General features: G+C 40.1%; 1 protein-coding gene and 1 non-coding gene across 3 annotated transcripts in view; both read right to left on the bottom strand.

The window, feature by feature from the left end:
- Nucleotides 1-25,589, bottom strand: part of LOC136858439 (transducin-like enhancer protein 4) — a 660,561-nt gene that overhangs the window by 84,326 nt on the left and 550,646 nt on the right. The gene's annotated exons all lie outside the window — the stretch shown is intronic.
- On the bottom strand, nt 268-373 carry LOC136859310 (U6 spliceosomal RNA). Its single transcript, XR_010858956.2, has one exon. It is a non-coding gene; the product is annotated as a U6 spliceosomal RNA (small nuclear RNA).

Raw genomic sequence — 25,589 nt, 5'->3', positions numbered from 1 at the left:
TAACTGTATTCTTCGGAAATGTCTGGATAGCGCAGTACACTGGGGCATGTTTTGTAGCGAGCAAGGTTGATAGACTGATTGGTAGTGGTTGATGCAATTATACCATTGTCTTTAGAAGTGTTTGTTGCTGAGAAGTAAATCGGTTGCACTGAAAAAAAAAACATGTTCTGGATTCTCCAATGACTCTGTCCCATGTACAACACGGGGTGTCGGCAACATTAATACGAAATACTGCGGAAGCTACCATGGTTGAATCTGATTCTGATGAAAAATGTGGAACGCTTCTCGATTGTGGGTGTCATCCTTGCGCAGGGGCCATGCTGACCTTCTCTATATCGTTCCAACTCAAGTATTTGTACCGCGAAGCGAGTACAACCCACCAATTCTTAGTTCCAGACTTGTGTCTCAACCTCCACACCTGCCCCTCGACCTCGACTGCTTGACTTGCATCTGTATATTAGATGCGTACGTACTGTGAAAACTTCGGTTTCTCAATCTTTAAATGTGTTCCTTTTTTGCGTGTCATTGTTTATTATAGAGCTGTGTAAATTTCACCAGCAATCTGTGTCATACCGTATTAAAGGAGGGATTTCCTAAAGAAATACATTTTGGGAGAAGGCTCTTGTGTTTCAGGAGACAAGAACTGTTTTTATTGTTTAAAATATATGCATTTCTTTGAAAATCTGCTCCAATCAAACAATCAAATAAAGGCGTGTTAAAGTGTGAAGTAAGGTATCAAATGTGGCAGAAATGCCAGTATTATAACTTTATCAAATCCTGGGAAAAAAGAACATGAATGTAACTAATTTAACATCAGCGAGATACGCTGCCCGTATCCCCTTAATGTGGCTGCATCTATGAATGGTATTCCCCTGTGGATGGGGGCGGCAGAATAACACCTGTAGTAAGAGGCAACTAAAAGGGGCCCCAGGGGCTCTTAACAGGGGCGTGGATTGGAGACCACGGGGCCCTTAGCTGATTCCTGACATTGCTTCCACTTGTGCCAGGCTCCCCACTTTCATCTATCCTATCCAACCTTCCTTGGTCAACATTTGTTATTTTCCGAGCCCGATAGTATTACGTATGGAGGCCTAGGGACTTACTTTCATTTTCACGCCCTTCGTGGCCATTGTCTTTCTTTGGCCGATACGTTCATTTATCGAAGTGCCGGATCCCTTCCATTTGTTTCCCTCTAATTAGTGTTAATAGAGGATGACTGCTCAGTTGTATATATGATCTATATAATCTGTTTCCATTCAAGAATCAGAAGAGGTACTTTCAGCCCAACAGTGTCAAGGAAACTAAAAAAAAATAGGTCCAAAATTAACATATGTGAAAAAAGTTCAAATGTTCAAAGCTTTTGCTTTGTGATTCAGAATCAGGACTTGAGGGCTGTTTCCTTTAGGACGAATGTTACCCAACAACGACGTTAGTCTCGATGTATTCCCTTTGAAAATAACCAAATACTGCCAAATTCTAGAGGCAATATCAGGTTTATACCAGACGGAAAAATGATTTTGTAAGACTTAAATGTGACAAATTACAAGTAAAAATGAAACCTACAACCTGTTTTCCAGTCATTGACCGGGTCAGGGATGTAATGAATGAAACATATATAGGCTGTTATTACAATGGGGTCGCCACTCCCAAGGTGATTTATTAAAGAGTGATAAATGCTAGTGACAAACTACAAGTAATTTTACAAAATCAACATATGATAATCGAACTTCACTCCGTTACGTACAAACAACTTACAATTTATAATAGGATTTCGACTCCTTTGGAGTCATCATCAGTTCTTGCAGAATAATTAAATCAAAGGGAATCTAATCCTATTATATTACAATATTAGTTATACGTCAACACGGAAATTAAAATCATAACCTGTGATATATTACAATTTGCCTGGCAGAAGTCAGGCGAACCGGCCAGGCTGGCACAGCGGCCGATTACTGGCGTGCTGCCTTCACTAACAGTTTGCACCTTTTCCTTCTTAGTTAAGCGTAAGATATATTCGGTAGTGTTTTATAAATAATAATGTAATTGTAATCAGCAAGACTGACCCCGCCGTAATCTAAGGATAGCGTTCTAGCACCTCATCCGCGTCCACCTTCGATTTCCGGTACTAGATGATGGAACCAAAAGAACATGTTTTGTATTGTTGGACTGCTGTCTCCTTCTAAATCATCGCGGCTTCTTTGGAAGTTCCTAAGAAGTAAATAGTCACTTATGAGTTGTTGATTGATTTCTTCTAGTTTATTTCTCACTTGTCCTATTTTCTCTTTTTCGCCTGCAGTTGCAGCCGATAGGACCTCAACCATTTTACCGTACTGGTTATGCACAGATTTCAGCATGTTCAGCTTAGTATTCCATCTTGTTTCTACATCCTGATACAGAGTACGCTCGATATGACTAACCTGTACATTTGAAACAATCCACAGCTTTCTGTTTTTCCGTAATTGCGTGTCGTACGTCCTGCACCTGAGAATTAAGAAAATAATCTTAGAATACGTAACGCAAAACTGTATTTAACAATGCCCTACGCAAGTTATTCGCGTAAAGCCTTCGTGAACCCTTAAGGCCTTCCTAATATTCGCACCTTAGTCTGTTACAAATGTAACCCGTTGTAAATCTGGCAGCTGAATTCATAACGCAGCACATTGGGTGGTAAATAATGTTTTCACCAGACATCGGAGTACTGCGGAAGAGGCAGATTAAAATAACCTCTGTTTTTTACTGTTCACTCAATGTAGTGAAACCATAAGGAAAATAAAATTATTATTATTATTATTATTATTTGTTAATATTTTTGTAATCGTCCGGCCACATCTCTGTAGTTGGAGCACAAGGATAACAATGCACTGCGTCACGAACGTCCGGTATTATAGAACGACGTATATCATCGGCCACTTCATGACTTCGCCGGGAAACAGTCGTCCGATATGGTAGTAGCACCTCAGACGCATTTACTTTACCGAAGTTATTTCCTACATTAATTCTCGTACTACCATTTGAAACCCTGTACCTGACAACATTGAAAAAGCGTAGGTCTAAAGCACACATTTTAACATGAACACTCATCTGACTCGAAGGAGAACGAGTGCAATAATGCCTTGCTAATGCGCTGGGATTTGAGCTTGGTATGTCTTCTTGTCATCAATAACATAAAATCGTTCGTATGCTTCACTCTTTCCAACACTATTTTCTTTTAATGCATTCGATTTATTTTTGATTTTACTCTCGACTTCATTTATAACATCCATGTTCAGCGAACATCTAACCGCACTGAACTGAGCATAGGAGTTCTGGATTCCTCCCTAGTGTGCCTTAAGATCTTTGAGCTAGTCATGAATTGACTTTGTGAACAGGTGGGCTTGTTCACTTCTCAGCGTGAACTCCAGGAAGCTTGCGCTAGCCAGTCGGTTAACATCGCATCGTGTTTAGCTGGCGCCTGGAGTACACACTTACTCGCATTAATATTCGGCCACTAGTTATATTTTGATACTGTACATTAATTTATTAATAATATAATAAACAAAAAATTAATTTATACTAATGGACGAATATAATGTTTCCAAGACACAGTATTACAAATACAATTTCACTTTTGGAATACTGAATGAAAAATAAATTACTTTATAAGAAGTACTAAATATGACAGCCACTTTAATATTTGACCACCCGTATATCACCTTTGAATAATACATTACAGTCGACTGTTAGTACTTTGTAGCACCTCCCTTTCTGCGTATGACCTCTCGTAAACGATGTCTCATGTTGAAAATCAGTCTTCTGGTGTCGCCAGCCGGGATGCTTCACCATTCCTCTTCACTTCTTCTTTGAAGTTCATTCTTAGAACGAAAAGGGGTTCTGCGAACCCTGTGTTTGAGTTCTGCCCATAAATTTTCGATTGAGTTGACACCTGGACTTTGGGGCGGTGTTTCAATCACTTTGGGACAGTTGTACAAGAGCCAACTTTTCACAATAAAAGCTTTGTGCTTAGGATCATTGTCCTACTAAATTTAAAACTACCCCATATGCCCAGTTTAACAGCACACTTATGGAGATTTTCCTTCAAGATGAGTCTTATTTCTTCAGAGTGCCATCAATCCTAGTCATTTCACCGACTCCACCTAAAGACATACAGTTCCAGATGATGCTTCCTTCACCGTGTTTGACAGTGGGCCGTATATTTCTGTTTTCCAGTTCTGTATTTGACTTCCGCCACACCTTGATCCGAGTGAAAGACTGAATTTGCTTTCGTCGGCAAAAATGACATCGTTCCACAAAGAATCGTCTTTCTTGACGTAGTATTTTGCAAACTGCAATCTTTTCTTTCGGTTTGCTTCGCTAATGAAGGGCTTCTTCCTCGCAGCTCTACCGTTGTATCCTTATTTCCTCATGCCTCGGCGTACTGTTTCAGGATGGACTTTCTTACCGCACTCGTGGAACAATTCCGCTGCTAATTTAGGAGCACTTACTATGCTCCTCGGTATGTTCAAAAGCTTGCTTATTTGTCTCTAAGACATCCCCTTAGCATGATGGAATACAATAAGTTGACGTTGCTCATATATGGTATTCTTTCCTTTCCAACCCATATTACTGACGTTCTGCAGCAGCACTTCGTTACAGTGATTACGGAGAACTGCCGTGGTAGTGGTCAACATATGGAGTGGCCTAATATATATATATATATATATATATATTTGCAAGTTGCTTTACGTCGAACCGACACGGATAGGTCTTATGGCGATGATGGGAAAGGAAGGAGCTAGGAGTGGGAAGGAAGCAGCCGTGTCCTTAATTAAGGTACAACCTGGTATGAAAATGGGAAACCACGGAAAACCATCTTCAAGGCTGCCGACAGTGGGGTTCGAACCCATTATCTCTCGAATACTGGATACTGGCAGCAATTAAGCGTCTGCAGCTATCGAGCTCGGTGGGCCTAATATTAAAGTTGCGCATTCCGGTGACACTTTCAACATATTTATGGTATTAATTTTGAAACTATAGAAGACCACATTAAATGTGGAACACTTCAACACTTCTATCAATCAAACATTCTTATACTTATTTTCAGCGTATAATACAGGTGGTATTAATAAACGAGTTACTCCGACCGAATATTAAAGCAAGTGTAGGCAATTTCCTCGGCTTAAAAAGGTCTTGTTCTCTTCTCTAGTTAGAATGAGGCACTTATCAGGCGTTCACAATGTTCAATTTCAATGTATTTTGACTACTTCATTGACATTCCACGCTTGCTCCTCGATGATTCAACTGTTATACAACACTGTACGATATGGAAATCACATATTATACATTATTTATATATCTGTTGTCGAATCTCGAAGACATCTAATGTTATTTGCCTCCGCGGCTCCGGCACTTTTTTAAAAATAAAAGGCAATTTATGTTGCACACTGCAATGAAGGCCGCTTTCAAAATGAGTTTCTTTGTTTTTTTGTTTTTTTTTTAGAAGCGATGAATCTTCGAATAATTATGAAACCAAAAATAAAACAGGATTACCAAATTTGGGTTCCCATGAGAGGTGAACATAAGGAGAGGCACTGAAGGAGGGACTATGCTCTAATCCATTATGGAATGAAATTACATAAACAAGCACTGGAAAGCAATCAACTACAGTGAGACAAGAATATCCCCAAACGAGAGCAGTGACACTGACGCTGCTTGTTCTGCGGTTACTTCAAGGCGTATCGTCGGTCTTACAAGGAGCGATCCGCGTGCTTGTATTGATCCGAGCGGAAGCTGTGGACGACGCAAGGATGTAATGATCTCCCCACAACATCTTCAGTTTTCTTAAAGTGGCCGCTGAAGGAAACTGAACCGGACACTTACACAAACCAACATGTATGACACCATTTTTGAAGTTAAATTGGGATGGATAGGACCACCACAATACACAGTGCAGAGCCCCATGCCTCCGCTTTTCGATTTTCTGCCCAGGACATCATCACAATACAGTAATAACCAGTGTTCAGCGTCACTTAGCGCAAAATAGCTGGTATCTCACTCAAAATAAAAAAGCATTAATAATAATAATAATAATAATAATAATAATAATAATAATAATAATAATAATAATCTACATAATTATTTAAAACAATAGGCTCATTTTTGTGACCGCGAGTTTGAGAGAACAGTCGAACCGATTGACAGTGTAAAGAATTCTGACGAAAGCTCTTGGCCTGTAGATTTGCAGAGTGTCTTTAAAAGCATAAACATTTCTTGCTGTATATTTTTAATTATTACAGAAAATGCAGCATTCTGATTGGCCAAAACGCCTGTCAGTATTTCAAAGCCGTCTGAATCATGAGAGCGCTGAGCGCGTGGCACGATAGAGGAGTTAAAAGGGGACAGGCACGCATGCACAGTCAGACGTCTTCCTGGTTACCTGTGCTGCTGTACCGGTGTTGTTACCCAGCGGTTGAACAGTTCACATTACATTAAAAATTCCTCTAAATTTAAATGAGAGTTCGGTGTCTGGATTAAAATTAAATTCCAAAGCAGTACACGATATTTGATTAGCGCAGCTCAATGAGCGATAAAGTCCCAATGGCAAATAGTCAGTCATTAATATGTGTTAATCGTCTTCTAAAACATATCATAGCTGCAGTCGCTTAAGTGCGGCCAGTATCCAGTAATCGGGAGATAGTGGGTTCGAGCCCCACTGTCGGCAGCCCTGAATATGGTTTTCCGTGGTTTCCCATTTTCACACCAGGCAAATGCCGGGGCTGTACCTTAATTAAGGCCATGGCCGCTTCCTTCCAATTCCTAGGCCTTTCCTCTCCCATTGTCGCCATAAGACATATCTTTGTCGGTGCGACGTAAAGCAAAAAAAAAAAAAAACATATCATAGGTAATGAGTGACATTCCAATCCTTCTGGTGGGAGATTTCATAAAGATTTTGCCTGGTTTGCCACATGCTTATCGCCAAACAATTATTTATAATTGTATTAAATACTCGCTTCTTTGACCCTTCTCCAACACACCGCTTAAATAAAAATATGCGGGCAAAACCGCCAAAAAAATTGAATTCGCTGACTTATTGCAAGAAATCGGTAACGGTGACTACCGCTCTGTAGATGGTGACGGATCAAATGTTATTGAACTACCAGCCAGAATTTTGGCACATGATGATATCGTGATTGAAATTTATAGCAAAACGTTCACTTCTGCAAAAGATGACATCATTTTCTCTAAAGTTGCCATTCTTAATTCATTTTAAGTCATTGGGCTTATACGCAGTGATTCAAAACATTGTCTAGGTCCCCCTGCAGTCGCTCCCAACCCTACAACTCGTGTACTACTTTCTACAGTATAACAGCATCCGCAAATAGCGGATTCCAGTGATTCCAGTTCTTTACTAATATCATTTATATATAGGAAAACATAAAGGTCCAATAATACTGCCCTGAGTGGCCACCTTTTTACACGATCAGGTAAGCACTTCACCTACTCTAATTCTCAAAGTTCCATTTTCTAGAAATTTAGCCACCCATTCAACCACTCTTTTGTCTAGCTCAATAATCCTCAATTTCGTCAGTAGTCTCCCATAATCTACCATATCAAAAGCCTTTGACAGGTCAGTAGCTATACAGTCCATTTGGCCTCCTGCATCTAAAATATCTGCTATATCTTGCTGGAATCCTACAAGCTGAGCTTCACTAGAACAACCTTTCCTAAACCCGAACTGCCTTCGATCAAACCAGTTAGTAATTTCGCAAATCTGTCTAATACAGTCAGAAAATGTTATTTGCTTTACGTCCCAATAACGACATTTTTACAGTTTTCGGAGACGCCAAGGTGCCGGAATTTAGACCCGCAGGAGTTCTTTTACGTACCAGTGAATATATCGACACGAGGCTGACGTGTTTGAGCACCTCCAAATACCACCGGACTGAGCTTGGATCAAACCTGCCAAGTTGGAGTCAGAAGGCCAGGGCCTCAACCGTCTGAGCCACTCAGCCCGGCGGCCTGTAATTATCCGCTTTATGTTTGTCCCCTTCTCCCTTGTACACTGGAGCTACTATTGCTACTCTCCATTCACTTGGTATTGCTCCTTCATACAAACAGTAACCAAATACGTATTTCAGATATGGCAATATATCCCAGCCCATGGCCTTTAATATATCCCTCAGAATATCAATCCCAGTTGTTGTTGTTGTTTTTTTTACTTTCAACTTTTGTATCTTTTTGTAAATGTATTTATATCGTAAGTAAATTTCAGTAATCCGCCAGTATTAGTCGCCGCCTCTATCTGGCATTATCTTTATACCGAACTACCTTTATATACTGCTGACTGAATACTTCTGCCCTCTGTAAGTCCTCGACATATACACTCCCCCCCGTATGTTAATGATCCCTGGAATGACCTTCCTGGAACTTGTTTCTACCTTAAAGAATCTATACATTTATCCTTCCATTGCTCCCTGAAATTCATATGGCTGTCAATTATGTTTACCAGCATGTTATACTTAGCAGATTTCTCTGCTAAATTAAATTTTCCAGTAAGTTCCTTCAATGTATCCTTACTCCCACAACCATTCCTAACTCTTCCTTCTAATCTGCACCTCCTTCTTAATATCTTTATTTTCCTCCTCAACAATTGCTTTAAAACCATTTCATAGGCTGTTTACATTTTTATTTATCATTTTACATTGATCATAATTGATTATTAAAAATTTCCCCATGCCACTCTTATCAACCATATGGTATTGCCTAATAGTCCTACTTTCACGACATTCCTTTCTATCAAACTTATATTTAACTACGACAAAAACAGCTGCATGATTGATTATACCATCTTTCACTTCAGTTTCTTTATCGCATATGGTTTCAGCACCACGTCTAGAATATTTTTCCCTCTAGTTCGTTCCAACCAGTTTCTGATTCAGCTGTCCTTCCCATATTAACGTATTCACCATTTGTTGGCCATACTTTCTCTCGTTCACATTTCCTTCCCAATTAACATTTGGTAAGTTCAAATCACCCGTTACAGTAACGTTCCTTTCTGTGTCGTTCCCCACATAGCTGATTATCTTATCACATCAGCGTCAGCGCCAGTGCCAGTCTTGTCAGGATTGTAGGCTACACCACAAAACATCAAGTTGCCTACTAGGTTTACAGATTAAGTCTTACACCTGGTATTTTATGTTCCTCAACTTTTTCGTAGCTTAAAAATTATTCTTTCACCAGTATGAATACTCCCCCTCCTATCGTCCCTAACCTGTCTCTATGATAAGCATTCTAGTTCCGTGTGAAAATTTCCGCATCCATAATATCACTTCTCAGCCACGATTCAATATCTATTACGATAACTGGTAAATATGTATATATCAAATTAATTCTACTATCTTTCTTCCCAATGCATCTACAGTTTAACACTAGCTATTTTCTGTCATCCTAACTTGGACTGCATGCTCCCTATACGGTTATCATCGGTCCCTAGTCCACCCAGTTTCCTTGAATGTATCTCCCTATATTCTTCAAAACAAAGCCCCAAACTTATATGTACTATTGCGTTTCAAGTGAAAGCCATCTGAGCGTAGATCCCTACCTCCTACCTATCCATCTGGATCTACAAATCTAACTCCCAATTTCCCACCCATTCCATAGTCATTTAAATCCCCAAACCCTCCAGTCAGCATCCCTCCTACGCAGTATACCACTGATAATATCTGCTTCCTTAAACTTCTGCAGTGCTGCTGTTACTAAATCCCACACATCCCCAACTATGTTAGTACTATTCTATCCGGGCAAGTCACAGGCAACAGGACGTGAACATACCGTTTCCTTCATAATTATTTCTTAAATAAATACGGTAAACAAGAATCGATCGAATTTAAACATACATACATACATACATACATACATACATACATATGTACATACATATGTACATACATGTCATACAGCTGTCATAAATAGCCTAGGCGTCATTGAAGAGGCGTACTAGGGAAATGAGGAGTGAGGTAGTTTCCCGTTGCTTTCCTCATACTTACATACATACATACATACATACATACATACATACATACATACATACATAATCATTATAGACAGTTATGCCTTTCAGCGTTCAGTCGGCAAGCCTCTGTGAATTTACTAAACGTCGCCACAATCCTCTATTTGTAACTAGTGCTGTGGCCTCATTTAGTTCTATGCCTCTTATCTTTAAATCGTTAGAAATGAGTGTAACCATCGTCGTCTTGGTCTACCTCTACTTCTCTTACGCTCCGTAACAGAGTCCATTATTCTCCTAGGTAATCTATCCTCCTCCATTCGCCTCACATGACCCCACCAACGAAGCCGGTTTATGTGTACAGCTTCATCCATCGAGTTAATTCCTAAATTAGCCTTTATATCCTCATTCCGAGTGCCCTCCTGCCATTGTTCCCACCCGTTTGTACCAGCAACCGGATACCACCCAGCTTTCGCTTCCGTAAAGCAAAGTTGGTCTGAAAACAGACCGATGTAAAAATCTGGGAGCTGACTTCCTTCTTACAGAATACTGTTGACCGCAACTGCGAGCTCACTGCATTAGCTTTACTACACCTTGATTTAATCTCACTCTACATTACCATCCTGGGAGAATACACAACATAAATACTTGAAATTATCGACCTGTTCTAGCTTTGTATCACCAATCTGACATTCAATTCTGTTGAATTTCTTACCTACTGACATCAATTTAGTCTTCGAAAGGCTAATTTTCACACCATACTCATTGCACCTATTTTCAAGTTCCAAGATATTTGACTGCAGGCTTTCAGCACAATCTGCCATTAAGACCAAGTCGTCAGCATAGGCCAAACTGCTTACTACATTTCCACCTAACTGAATCCCTCCCTGTCATTTTATACCATTCAGCAGATGATTCATGTAAACTACGAACAGCAAAGGTGAAAGATTACAGCCTTGTCTAGCCCCTGTAAATACCCTGAACCAAGAACTCATTGCAACATCAATTCTCAGTGAAGCCCAATTGTCAACATAAATGCCTTTGATTGATTTTAATAATCTACCTTTAATTCCATAGTCCCCCAGTATGGCGAACATCTTTTCCCTCGACACCCTGTCATATGCTTTCTCTAGATCTACGAAACATAAATACAACTGCCTATTCCTCTCGAAGCATTTTCCAATTACCTGGCGCATACTGAAAATCTGATCCTGACAGCCTCTCTGTGGTCTGAAACCACTCTGGTTTTCATTCAACTTCCTCTCAACGAATGATCGCACCCTCCCTTCCAAGATGCCAGTGAATACTTTGCCTGGTATACTAATCAATGAGATACCTCAATAGTCGTTGCAATCCTTCCTGTTCCCTTGCTTATAGATAGGTGCAATTACTGCTTTTGTTCAATCTGAAGGTACCTTACCAACACTCCATGCTAATCTTACTACTCTATGAAGCCATTTCATCCCTGCCTTTCCACTATACTTCACCATTTCAGGTCTAATTTCATCTATTCCTGCTGCTTTATGGCAATGGAGTTTATTTACCATACTTTCCACTTCCTCGAGCGTAATTTCACCAACATAATTTTCCTCCTCCCCATTAGCTTGGCTGTTCGCAACACCACCAGGAAGATTTCCTTCGAATTTAAACAGAAATGAAAATTAACCACTAGTTTCTTCAGATTAAAAAGATAAGAACCGCAAGAAAAACTGAACAAACCGAAGCACCCACTGCCAGTTAAAGAGGGAGTAATTTACAGCAAAAGAATGTCACAATCGATAACATCAATTTTAAATCAAGTCAGGAAATACACCATCATTAGAGCCAGTCCCTCAGAACAATTTTATTATTGTTCCGCTTCCGCGACCATAGCTTTGTGTGACAATCAACTCTCGGGAGCTAACAAGGCATCGTAACAGTCAGGCGATACACAACCTACACTCAAATATTTTATTCAAACCATACAGATATTCAAAAAAAGAATGTTTTATCTTCGTTAACGAATGCAAAGTTGAAAAGAAGACTGAGAAGAAAAAACATGTTTCCCTCTGCTCTTATTTCTTGCAAAGAAGCGCAGAACGAGGCTCCAGTACGCCATTAAAAAAGAAAAAGAAGTAGACTGGGGAATGAGGGTTAGGGATCTTCCTCCAAGGCTTCTGAATATTTAAATAACACGCACTGGTGTTCCACCACGCACGCGGAGTAAATAAATGATCCCCACGCTCCCAGCACGCAAGGAGAGCAGCAATGCACCACTAAGTGCTCCGCATGGGCGCCCTAATTAAAATGTTTGCACGGAGCGGAAGACAATCAACAGACATCTGGGAAAAGGTTCTTCCCACTGAGAATACAGCGAATGAAGTCGCGATGAGTCCCACTGGGCTGTACAGTATGTCAAAGGCTAGAGGCGATAATACACCACATACAATTATCGTATGTACTTTGAATGATGGACCTAATCAGATTTATTCCTCTTTAGTGGAACAGGAAGGCGATGACTATGAAAGATCCATCACCCATTAGTATCAAATGAGTACACTTGAGAAGTGGACGGAAAGTGTCGCAGGCTGACTTCCGAAGTCGAAAGGAGGGGTTCGACTACGACCGACAACGAAATACGACAAGCCCGCAGATTTACTGGCAAGTAAAAGAACATCCTGGAGACAAAATTCCAGCACCTGGGTTACTGAACCATAGGCAGACCATGGAAACATTAATATAGGGAAATAAAGCGAAATACTTGTCAGTACGTTGTGATACGGGTCAAACCGTGAGACTCAGATCGTCCAATTATTTTTTTCTGATCCCCACCTTCCTTCTGCTTAACTGGAAACTGTTCTGTAGTATTAAAATAAGCAATAACTTTAAACAATCTCATGAGGATACTTCTGATGAGATTTCACCCAACCTGCCTCTCGAACCCATTTATAATAAATACGGCAGATTAGACACAGTGAACTTCCCCGTCGGTTACACACAAAATGACACCCTTCTTCTGAGATATGCAATTATCACAATAACATCAAGTTATTGGATAAGTTTCACATACAGAACAGACACAGTGAACCATACTGATAACGAGAACGTCTCTTGCTCTTCAGGACAGAGCCATAATAAACAGTATGTAGAAATTACCGGAATATCTAGCGAAAGCTTCCCACGTTCCATATTCCACACTTACTAGAGCCGTCTCAACAAACACACTTGGCAAGCAATGGAAGAGAAACCCGCCACCTGAAAGTCATCACATGAAAAGCAAGCAGACAAATGGGTACCAGCAGCTTTTACCGCTGAGAAGGATCATGCTACTGTGTTTCTAAGGATTCCTTCAACGGTATACATTACACACATTCGCCAAGACAAGGCGCAATCATATCCTCACCTCACGGTGGCAGTGAGTATCTAGCCAACCGGCCGCCATTTTATTAATATAATTGTGAGGCGGTGTGGTGCGGTGGCTGCAACGCGGTTGTTAATTGGACTAATTAGTGTAATTACAGGAGTTAGAGTGCACGGGGTGCGGGGAGGGCACTTGTCGTCTTTCACACCACTTGTTGATTATTGGGAGAGCTTTCCAGCGAGCTGCTTCGAATCTGGGGAGACCCCAGGGTGAGAGGGTGAGGTAATTAAAGAGGGAGCGACGAGAGAAGAAAGAGGGGAGAGAGAGAGCTTTGTGGAGTTGTTGGCTGCCAAAACACATCGATTTTCACAGACCGCAATGTATGGGAGGACGAGGGAAGGAAGAAAGGAAGGAGGTACGGAAGACGAGAAGAGGCAGATAGGCTAGCGCAAGCTTCCACCCCAGCAAGCTAGGGTGAAGCAGAACCCTGCCTGCATGTTTCTCTTAATCACAATCCTGTTATTTCTACACTCGAGAAGCGAATCGAGCGTACCCTTTGTATACCGGGTTACAGGAAGTGCAAGGAGACATGGGGACAGAGCTCTTACCGAAAATCTTGATTATTATTATTATTATTATTATTATTATTATTATTATTATTATTATTATTATTATTATTATTATTATTATTATTATTATTATTATTATTGACTTCGGATCTTCGAAGCAGCATTTTGAGTGGTCAGTGCATGAATGCGACTGTATTGCTGCTGATGATACTGGAATAACAGTAAGGTAACCGTTTTACTATCAGTCGATTCTGGCTCAGCATAATAGATCAACGGGTTGAGCTGAGTAATCGCGTAATCATTCTCCGAGAAAAGAGGAATTATGAAAACGATTACAGATAAATAAAATAGAGAGGCCTTTAACCTTCAAAGAATAATCACTTCAGTACTTTAAATAGAACAAACATGACAAGAGAGTCATGTGACCTGTTAGAATATATTCCTGGAGGAAAAAATTTAATTCCTCAGTCACCAACTTCGTTGACTCAAAAGTCATAAGCCGGGCTGAGTCAAGGCCAATGCGGCCTTGGCTGAGTGGCTTAGACGGTTGAGGTGCTAGCCTTCTGACCTCAACTTGGCAGGTTCGATCCTGGCTCAGTCCGGTGGTATTTGAACATACTCGAATACCGTCAACCTCGTGTCGGTAGATTTATTGGCACGTAAAAGAACTCTTGCGGGACTAAATTCCGGCACCTCAGCATTTTCGAAAACCATACAAATGTAGTTAGTGGGACGTAAAACCAATAAATAATAATGAAAATCCACAGCCTGTTTCCAGTCATTCGAACGGGTAGGGAATGGAATGAATGAATCCCCATCTAGCGGCGAGGATAGGAAATGTGCCGGCTGTCGAAGCCTGTCGCACTCCTATGGGGCAATGATAAATGACTGAGAGATGAAATGAAATGTTAACGGAGAGTGATGCTGGAATGAAATATGACAAGGAAAACAGGAGTACCCGGAGAAAAAACCTGACCTGCCTCCGCTTTGTCCAGCACAAATCTCAGATTGAGTGACCGGGATTTGAACCACGGTATCCAGCGGTGAGAGGCCGGCGCGCTGCCGCCTGAGCCACGGAGGCAAACAATAATAATAATAATAATAATAATAATAATAATAATAATAATAATAATAATAATAATAATAATAATAATATACTGTATTGTTATTATTCAAAAGTCGTAAGTCTCTGAAATTATTATCCAGGATGTGCCTTGTAGAACACTGATTTGGTAGTCGCACTGTTATGTCAGGTGCGGAAGCAGACACATTGCAAAATAATCCAGGACTACGTGGGTCAGAGGTATTCCATTCAGAACAACGTGTACTGCACAGCTCGAGAGAAAAGTAGCGTTCTCCTCTTTGTTTGTTCCCCTAATCAGAGTATTGTCAGGGTACAACTGGCTTATGACAAGGTGTATGTATGCCCTCTCTCGCATCAGCGGATTAGTTACACGTAACATGTCTAATAGTGATGAAGACCGTTCTAATATGCGTGTTCTTCTTCGCTGGTCTTTTCCTAATTATATGGAATCAGCGCTAATGTGGATTAAGTCCGATTTTATGGCCGAATATCTTTCCTGATGAAAGTACTAAATGGAGGGAGTTGTTCACTGTTGCATGATTCTGTGGTATGTGTAACCCCCTGTGGGTGCAGGTGGTAGAATAACACCCACGGTATCTCCAGCCTATCGTAAGAGGCGACTTAAAGGGATCCCAGGGACTCAACTTGGGAGCATGGGCTGGCGACCACGAGTCCCTTAGCTGAGTCCTGGCACTGTTTCTACTTACTTGTGCCAGGCTCCTCACTTTCGTCTATCCTATCCGACCTCCCTTGGTTAACTCTTGTTATTTTTCGATCCCGACGGTATTACATTGTAGAGATCTAGGGAGTCAATCAGTTTCACGCCCTCCGTGGCCCTCGTGTTTGTTTGGCCGATACCTTCATTTTTCGAAGTACCGGACCACTTCCATACTTTCCAAACGCTACTAAAATATCCAATCTGGCCGAGAATTGAACCCAGTGTCCTATGAACCGAAGGACACTACACTGACCGTTCAGCCAAGGACATCATTTTATTACTTACCTCACGAACAAAATTCTTATTCATTCAAAATGAAAAAGAACCTGAATAATGTGTGTTTCAGCTACTAATGTCTTATTCGAGACGAAAAATATGTACCTACTTTATCATAGGGGAAGGAAATATTTGCATTAAAAATCACGTGCTACTTGCAAATTGTAATTACAAGCTGTTTATTGCTGAGTAATAGGCTGCTAGCTTTTCTTCTTCTATATTAAATATTCTGACTCCGTCTATGGTTTCAGCAGCACGAATGCGCAAGGTATTTCGAAGGCAATAATCGAATTATTTCTCTCTTTGAGCAGGTTGTTTATTTTGAAGAGAAAGAAACTGCTCAGATATGCGGACCGTACGTAGATATAATTTGGCAGCATGTTTATGAAGAAGAGGAAATCCTGATCTGAAAGATCCGCAGTAAAGATTTTCGGTTTGTGCAACGAGCCTTCATCTCATTATCGCGTTGAAGGTCAATTACTTATTTCTGCACAGAGTTCTACTGAAACTTCAACATAGTACGCTTGATATTTGGAAATATTTATAAAAACGTGTCAAATCTGGAAAATAGATACAAATTCGTTCTGCATGTATTCTTCCAGACAGACTGCTACAAGATTTTCGTCAAGTGTTCTGCATACAATATGAACTGTTGTCTCTGCCACACGCTCTCCATTTGCTTGACTACCCCGTGGAGCAGAAATCACTGTAAACTCCACGGAGAGGCGATCAAAATTCCCCTGATTTAGAAAAGAAAGAAAATACATACATCAGCACACCGATGACAGCAAGGCGAGCAACGGGCACATCAGTGGACCGAGTACAATCATTACACGAGTCTTACATTACAGATGAGATGAATTTTACAGAAGAATGTAGGAATGCTTCAAAATGAAAAAGGGCGACTTCAGAATGGAATTTGTGTAGATCGCTTAGGAGGTAGCGCCTTTTAGATCACGATTGAAAAGAGAACGTTGGAGTAATAGGAACCACAGTATCACCCAGAACTTTTTTTTAAATTTTTTTTAAAATACTATTTTGCTTTACGTCGCACCGACACAGATAGGTCACCCAGAACTGACGGAACGACTAACAGACAGAAGTTACAGACTGAGCGCGCTAATGTACCTGGCGAGAAAGTCAGATGATAGAGCACGGGGCGTAAACGAGCAGTAGTTCCTGGCATGGCCGAGTGCAATAGTATTATCAGCTGTTAGTAAAGAAATAGACCTCTGTTTCCTGGTGCTGTCCAACTCCATCACTCTCCTTCCGATCCGCTCGTCAAGTAAGGAGTAATCCTTGTTCTCTCACAACCCGTTCAACAGCATACGTCTCTTCCCCTTAGACCCGTTTCCTGATACGGGGTCGGGGGATGAGGTGAGATGAATTTTTACGGCTGGATGCCCTTCCTGACGAGAACCTCAGTTGAGGAGTAATGCAGATGAAATGAATGTTGCGAATGAATAAGGACGTGGAAAGAATCGGCTGTGGCCTACGAATACGAATTGTCCCGGCATTTGCCTGGAAGTAAAGATGGGAAACCACAGAAAACCATTCTCAGGACAGCCGAAGGTGGGGTTCGAACCCACTCGGCTCCCGAATGTAGAGCTTGACTCCATAGTCACGCGTCCGCGCGTGTTCTCCGCTCGGTAAGTAGCACTGTTGTGTATGTGGATCTAAGGTTCCTTGATTATTGTCACCCGTAATGAATATTGTAGAAATAATGCAATACCAATACACCAGTTAAAGGTGTTCGTCGACTTTACGAATATGGCACGCATAATCCAGTCACTGGATAATTCACAATATGGCTAAGATGAATAAAATTAATTCGATAAAAGAGATGTTGATAACAATCGTGGAAGGTAGATATTTTCTACGTACTATATAGTTACTGCCAGAGTTTACAGAAAATCAGAGGTAATCCAGAACTGTTTTTAAATCTTTTTCTTTGGTTGCAGAACGACGTACATACAGTATACAGCCGAGCCCCGAATTTTTTGAAATATAAGACTGAACATACACACATACAAAAGGAACTGCAGAACCCCCTGTACGAAACAGTATAAAGACGTGAAAGAGATCACAAATATAGGAAATGCTATGACCAATTCATCTACAGGTCCAAAGTACAGAACACAATTTACCACCCCTTCCCTAAGAACTGCAAGGATTTTCCAATTATGTTTATTTATGAAACAAAATAACTACCGGTATTCGTTTTCAATATGATGGTAGTGGCAACTCCAGCTAGTCTTTTCCATTCGTATATGTTGAGTGCAATTGTGTCGAGATCCCTCACAATGCATTTACGCTGCCACATGGACCTTTTGAAAGCTCTTCATTCATCCCCCTGAAGGGTAAAGTGCAATTCTACTGCAGCACTGAGTGTCAGGTCTGCCAATTTACCGCACATCGCCCTTATGACGAATAAAAAGAGACTGCATTCAGCAGGTAGCTCCCCTGTAACATTAACCCTCACCACACAATTTATAACCCCCTTCTCTCCCCACCAGTCTTCGTCTAAAACCTCATCCCTTATCAGTTGGACGGATAATAGCCCACTGCTCCCCTGCTGTTATGAAGGAGGGGACGCGTTATAACTTATATGAAGAGGGTCGAAGTTTGGAATAGGATAAGGGTGAGTGAGAGAGACAATCACCCCGACCTGTTTGTTATCTGGGAGGGCTTCTAAAAGTACGAGGTGTAAAGGAGGAGTGTGGGAGGGGCAGCATATTAGGTTACGTTCATACAAGGGGCAAACAGGGCACCCTTTCCAGTCCTGCCCCCTGCATCTGTCATGGCACCTTTATCGCTTTGTCCTTCCTTGCGTCTCGGCCAGCCAATAAAGCCAGCTTGTTTACGCTTCACTAAGCCACTCGTGGCAGTCGCAAGGTCAGTGGACCGGGAAAAAAAGCGGGGAAGTCCATAGGCACTCGGGAGAATTGAAAAATTCCTATTCTCAAGGAGTAATCTACTTCAGAGAGGTTTTCAAAACTAGTTTTGACTTGTACGTTACTATAATCTATCAGCTTCATTGTCCGTATTGATGAATTAAGAATGCAAGTATGAAGAATGAGATTTACACCTAATCAATACTTTATTACAGAATGTTTAAAGTTATCTACATCAAAACAGTACCGGTTTCGACCTGTAAAAAGGTCATTATCAGCTGTTGGTGAACCTGCTTAATAGCGATTGTACATAAAACATTACTAAAAACCAATTTAACAAGAATGCCTTATTCTAATATATTATTACTATTAAGATATATACATATGGTACAATATGGGGCTTAGACTCGTTGGAGTTCCATTCAAAAATTTGTGCTGTTGCCAACATTATGTCAAACAAGATACATATATACATATGGGGCAATAAAGGGCTTTGGCTTGCTGGAGTCCCTTGAATGCCACACACTCCAAAAATTGTATAACAGAGGTTGAAAATACAGTTCCTATAGAATAGAGGATCACTGAGGTTTCGGTGTCAAGTTGAAACGTCTATGCAGCATGTCGGCACTGAGACCAACCGTTGTGAATACACAATCAAGGTGCTTTGTTGGGCCGCAATTTTGCGGGGAGCGTAATCGACTGAGGTTCTGTAGCTTGTTCATTCTTAGTGTATGATGTTGCTGATAAATACTAGTTTCCAGGTTCCTTGTTGAGGCATGTCATGCTATGGATGAAATTTTGAAATTAGAGGTTGATAGAGTTCCCCTCTTCACACTTGCATTTGTGCTCAGGTAAATTAAAAAATCTGAGAAAGAAAAAGGAAGTGGAATTAGAATAACTGATAGAGAGTGCCTGCTAAATGGAAGCAGGAATTAGAATAACTGACAGAGAGTGCCTGCTAAATGGTTTGTGTGCTACAGAGTGTGTGTTACGTGTGGGCTGGATATGTCTTCAAGTGTAGTCGGGAGTGTGCTGCACCTTGTTGCGTGTACGTCGTGTGGCTGTCGTAGTGTTCAGATTGAGAGGTGGTGGGGAGGGGGAAGCAGCTTCTGGAGGGGGTGGGGTGGAGTGGGTTGTCTCTTTTGGGTTTTGTGTGGGTTTGTGTCTGTTGATTCTTTTTAAATATGCGTCTTTTAGAATGGGAATGGCTGTGTTGAAGAGGGTGTTAGTTTTATCTGTGATTTCATTTAAGTTGAGGTTGGGATTAGCGTATTGGTCCATATTGATATAAAAATCTTCCATTATGTTGAGCAATGGGCCTGTGGAGTTCGTATTTAAAATTTCCATATCGTTCTCGATATTAGTGAACTTATGCTTGTGTTCTTCGACATGTTGCCCTATGGATGAAAAGCGGTTATATTTAGTGGCATTGACGTGTTCGCTGTAGCGAATGGAAAAGCATCTGCCGGTGCGTCCGATGTAGCTGGCTTCACAATCGTTGCATTTCATGCGGTACACTCCTGAGTGGCTGTATTTGTTGTTTTCATTGACAGATTTAGTGTTATGTAAAATGGAAGCATTATTACGCGTGGTTCTGTAAGCTATTCTTAGATTGTGTCTTTTGAAAATATTAGTTATGGGGTGGATGTGGGTGTTGTTAAAGGTAAAAAGTGCGTAGTTTTTCTTAGGTTTGTTGTTTCTACTTAATTTGGATTTCGGTTGGTGTTTTATTTTGTGAATGATAAATTGCGAATAATAATACGCTATTTATCATTTATGGTGTTATATGTAATTCTTTCTGAAGAAGACAGAGGAATTGTGCTTTTGGAGTTTATGAGAATATCATCCATTAAACGAAATTATCTATATTACTTGCGTTCCAATTCTTTCCGCCTGAAGCGAACTCCTCTCTCAACACGCTCTCCTTACATTGACCTTCGGGCGGGTAGCTCACTCACGATTACCGTTCAGGAGTGCGACTCCCGCCCGTTGCAAATGTTTTCCCGGGTACTGGTGGTCGTGAGTAGTATCAGCAGCTTTTGCCATTCTCTACTATGTATCCGCTAAAGCAGTCATCTCCAACGGAATGCCCTGTGTCATCATATACGAGTAGTTCTCCGCAGCTAGGCAGCCAGGTATTACAGAGCAGAGATTGTGCCGCGAATCCCTGTCGAAGCAGTGGCAAGAGTAAAAGAAGCACTGCATACGGTAGTGTAGAAATTGTATGTATCAGGAATGAGGTACATGCTATTATTATTAAGTAATTCGGGTATCTTCTAAGCAGGTTTAATGTATATTAAATTCTATGCTATGTGTAAATTATTAATCTTGTAGCTTAAATGGAACACTAGATTCACTACTTGAGCGGTCTTCCTCTTCTTTTTGCGTCCTTTAGCAATTTGTCTTAACATATCATGATTATATGAGCACGTCCTTCTGGATATTTATCGAATTCAGCAACATGGCGCGAGTAATGGCGCGAGTAATGTCTCTGCACGTTGAATTTTTCCGCAAAGAGAATTTCACTCAACATGTTGCCGCTGTTCCAGTGTCCATAAACAGAAAGAACTGCTCCAAAACAGAAAGAAGTGTCTTTGAAGTCGATGGTCTATGCACTGAAGCCGTGACTGCATAGACGAAACTGCGCGTAGGCATTCAAAGCACTATCCGCCGCAGCCCTTAGCTCTGGCTATACCATGCGGTTTCTCTTTTGCATAAAATACTGCAAACAGGTAAACCAGATTACCTCAGAATATATTTATACTATATCTCCCCCTCAGGTAGAGCACCCTCATGGTCATCAATATGATCCTTGCTGCTCCATCCCCACTCATCACAGCAGTACGTATAACTCATTTGTACCGGGGACGATATGTTCCTGGAATTCTATCCCAACTGAAATTAGAAACATGAGTATAGTTCTTGCAATTTCCTCGTTAACGACCGGCAAGCTTTTGAAGCCTAGCTGGCCAGCTGTGTTTACATTACTTGTCCGCGGGGTTCCAGGACTTTTCCAACTCGAGACACAACGTTGTCAACTCTCCGTTTAACTACTTGACCTCTGAAAGCGAGCAGCGAAACTGGACAAAACTGCGCGCAGCTCTACAACACCGGAGACCTGACAAGTGAGCCGGTTTCAGGACCAGCAAGCTTTAGAAGTACTCCACGTGGACTGTCACTGACAAAGCAAACATGCTATCTGCTATTGGTCACAACATACGCGAGTGTAGACAATCATAAATCTGGTTTCTGTCAGAGGGTGGTACTGCTTAACGTATGAGTCGCCGGTCTTTATGGAGGAAAGTCAAAGAACTGAAACTTAAAATTATTCAGAAGAGAGTGTTGGAAATTGTTCCTAAACTGAGATTAATGACACTAAGAAGCACCCTTTTTATTAAATGAATATTATGTAAATGTAAGGTTAGTAACATTATAGTTTAAATTTTTTCTAAATTTAGTTTTTATGCATAGAAAATACTGTACATTTAATCATTTTAAAATTAGTTTGGGATAAATCTCTCCTTGGACCACCATATGCAGCTTTCGCGAGAATTTGCAGATTTATACACGTCAAAGTACAACTCCCATCTACAGCTATACTCAATATGGTTCATAAGGACATTTCGTCAAAATAATCTGTTATGATTCTATAAAATGGCATGCATGATGTAACATGCGAAGTGCAACTTTTACTCCTAACTGTAAAATGCATTGACATGTTCACTTTAATTTTTCAATTACATTTCACAATCTAATCGACTGTCGAAGACTACGTACTAGTTCCCATATATTTACACATAAAGTTCAAGGTTAGTACACTGGGGACCTGTGCTGTCGGAAAATAGTTCTCCTACATTCATTAAATTTGGCAACTGGTCTACGCATACGTTTAGTCGTAAATTAACGATAAAAAAGTACCCCGTCAAGACGACTGCTGCCCAGTTAGACGGCATGTAGATATTGGAATCACGTGGTCACAGTGACGACATACTCAACGGTAAGGCTCTATAAGATGGGTATGCTTAGCCGCCATTTTGGTTCATACACGCGCAATGGGCCATGTGATCAAACTCTAGTTTCTCCTACGAGCGCTCGCTTCATCACATTGAACGTATCGCTTACTTAATCACCACGTGCATGGACAGAATAGTGCTATATTTGTGTGTATATGTATTTCATTATGGCGGGTTGTTCTGCACCTAATTGTAGTAATGTCTCTAGTGCGGGATACAGGTTGTTTAGATTCCCTTCTGAAAATTCTAGGAGAGCAATCTGGCTTCAAAACTGTAGACGTGACAGGTGGAAACCAACATCAAATTCGAGGCTTTGTGAGGTAAGTTATTTCACATTAAACATTGGGTTAGAAGTACTGTACCTTTTTAATGATTAATGCTGAGAGTCTTTTTTTTTGCGCTATAGCTTGCCTCTTTGTTATCGGTATTTTTTTCAAGTATGCACAGTACGAGCAATTATCACTTCTTATGCATCGAAATTCTGATACAGCTTTGGTCTGATCAAAAAGGGCAGACTACCGATAATAGCCACATAGATTTAGTAGAAAGGCTGTCTGCATGGGAATAATGCCTGATCATAAAATACTAAAACTTCCTCGTAATATGCCTAATTCAGAATAAAAGTATATTAGGCCTATATGCTGATGAATAGCATACTTAGAAAGGTCATACTTCTCTCCACCCAAGTAAAGATTTGAAATTTTACTTACCGTTTAAGCAATATTCCATTAAAATAATGTCTATGTGTACCTTACCACTATGATATTTTAAATATTGTCTCAATAATCATAAGCCCTTGATAGTTTTTATGTGGAGGTAGGTAAGGTGTAAATGTTTGAGGATTTTGTTTTGTTAATAAATAGGTCTACACTTAAGATTTTGTGGTACCTGTGTAACATGATTGCAAATTTTAATCAGGCCTAGGAAATAAAAACTGGTACCTACTTCAAATCAGTTACAAAATTGTAAGTACCAGTTCAACAATAATGTCAACAGATATGAGTACCATTTTAGGTATGTGCATATATTTTGAGCATTTTAAAATGCTTTACTGTAAGGTTCATATCTGTAATGATGGGCATCAGTTATTATAAAAATATCATAGAATGGTACCTATTCTAAGCAGAGAAGGTGGAACACTGTTTCTCCCTGCTTAGTTGTATTCATCTATCTAGCAGAAATGTCTGATTTGAAATGACCACAGTACTAGAACTCATGACATTGTCATACGAACATAGAACGTTAGGTCTATTGCTATGTTTCTGCTTAAAATATTGAAATTCATGATGTTTCAGAACAAGAACATGAGTCAGGAGATGGAAAAGCCATTGTAAGTTGGTTCATGATCTTTTGTAGTACCGTACCTATTTCAATTGAGGTTCCAGTATTATTTACAAATGAGTCCAAATTAATCTTTCATTGTAGTGGACACATCAATTCATTGTAGCAATGATGGTAATACATTTATTCATAAAGGTGAATTTTCTTTACCAGATTCAGAGTGAACATGATAATGCAGAGCATGGTTAAAAAATACAGAAAACAATGAATGTATCTGCTTTCCCTCCTAAAATCAAATATTGGATAGGTCTGTTTATAGTGGATGTACTAGTGCACTAGTAGGTACGATAACTAGGTGAACATTATTTATATTGATTCATAATGTGTAAATCCACAGATATAAAAACTTGTACTATCTTGTATGAGAGATGCTAACTTGAAATGCAGGGCTAGCTTCTTTCAGTTGGGGATCTAGATTCATAATCTTCATGTGCAATGTTTTCCCTTTTAGGTACACTTTGAAGATAATCAGGGGGAACATAAGAGAGCAGATGGTTGGAAAAAACTGAAGCCTAATGCAATTCCTTCATTGTTTAATGTCACAAATCCCCCCAGGAGACTTTTATCTGCCAGAAAGTCTCAGTATAAGGTATGTATAATAATATTTGTTCTTCCTCAAATGACTGAGGTTTCCAAACTGACAAAGAATACCATAAAATATAAATTTTGTTCAGAGTACAGAGTAAAAAACAATCTTTCCATTGATAATGTACAGAAAACAACGAAGCAGCAGATAAATTACTTTAAATATGTTTTAGCACAGATGTATTGTTTAACAAATAATTATAAATTTAAATGTGTAGTTTTTATGATTGCCTAAAATGAGCCAGTCTTTAATTATTCTGACAAAAGGAATGCCTAGTGGAAGGAGGATATGTGAGATCACTTTTATTTCAGATCCATTATGTGCTTCCTTGTTATAATAATATTTATATTGTCTTCCAGAAGACTTCACAAGATGAAAATAAGCATTCAGAAGGGAATGTTTCTGAACAACAGCTTCAGAATGAAGAAGGCTGTTCATCAAATAGTGAAGCCTTTGGACCTTCTACTAGTTCTACAATAGCAGAGTTGCAGGAAGAAATCAACTCCTTAAGAAGTGAACTTCACAAGAAAAATGTATTAATGAAAACATTTCTTAATGATGAACAGATCTCAGCCTTAGAACACATGCCTTCACCATAGAGCAGTGAATCCATTGTTTATGGTTTAAAGCTTAGGTTCAGTTTAGGTATTCACGGCTACAATTATTTACGTAGCACAAATTATCCTATCCCTTCCTACAGTACACTCACTAAACGAATTAGACATTTAAGAATAGAGTTTGGCATTTTTAAAGACCTTCTTGAGCCTTTGAGATGTAAAGTGCAAG

This window comes from Anabrus simplex, chromosome 1, assembly GCF_040414725.1.
Source record: "Anabrus simplex isolate iqAnaSimp1 chromosome 1, ASM4041472v1, whole genome shotgun sequence".
In the NCBI taxonomy this organism is placed as follows: Eukaryota; Metazoa; Arthropoda; class Insecta; order Orthoptera; family Tettigoniidae; genus Anabrus; species Anabrus simplex.
Note: the sequence above shows the minus strand (reverse complement) of the source record. Positions and strands in the feature narration are given on the sequence as shown.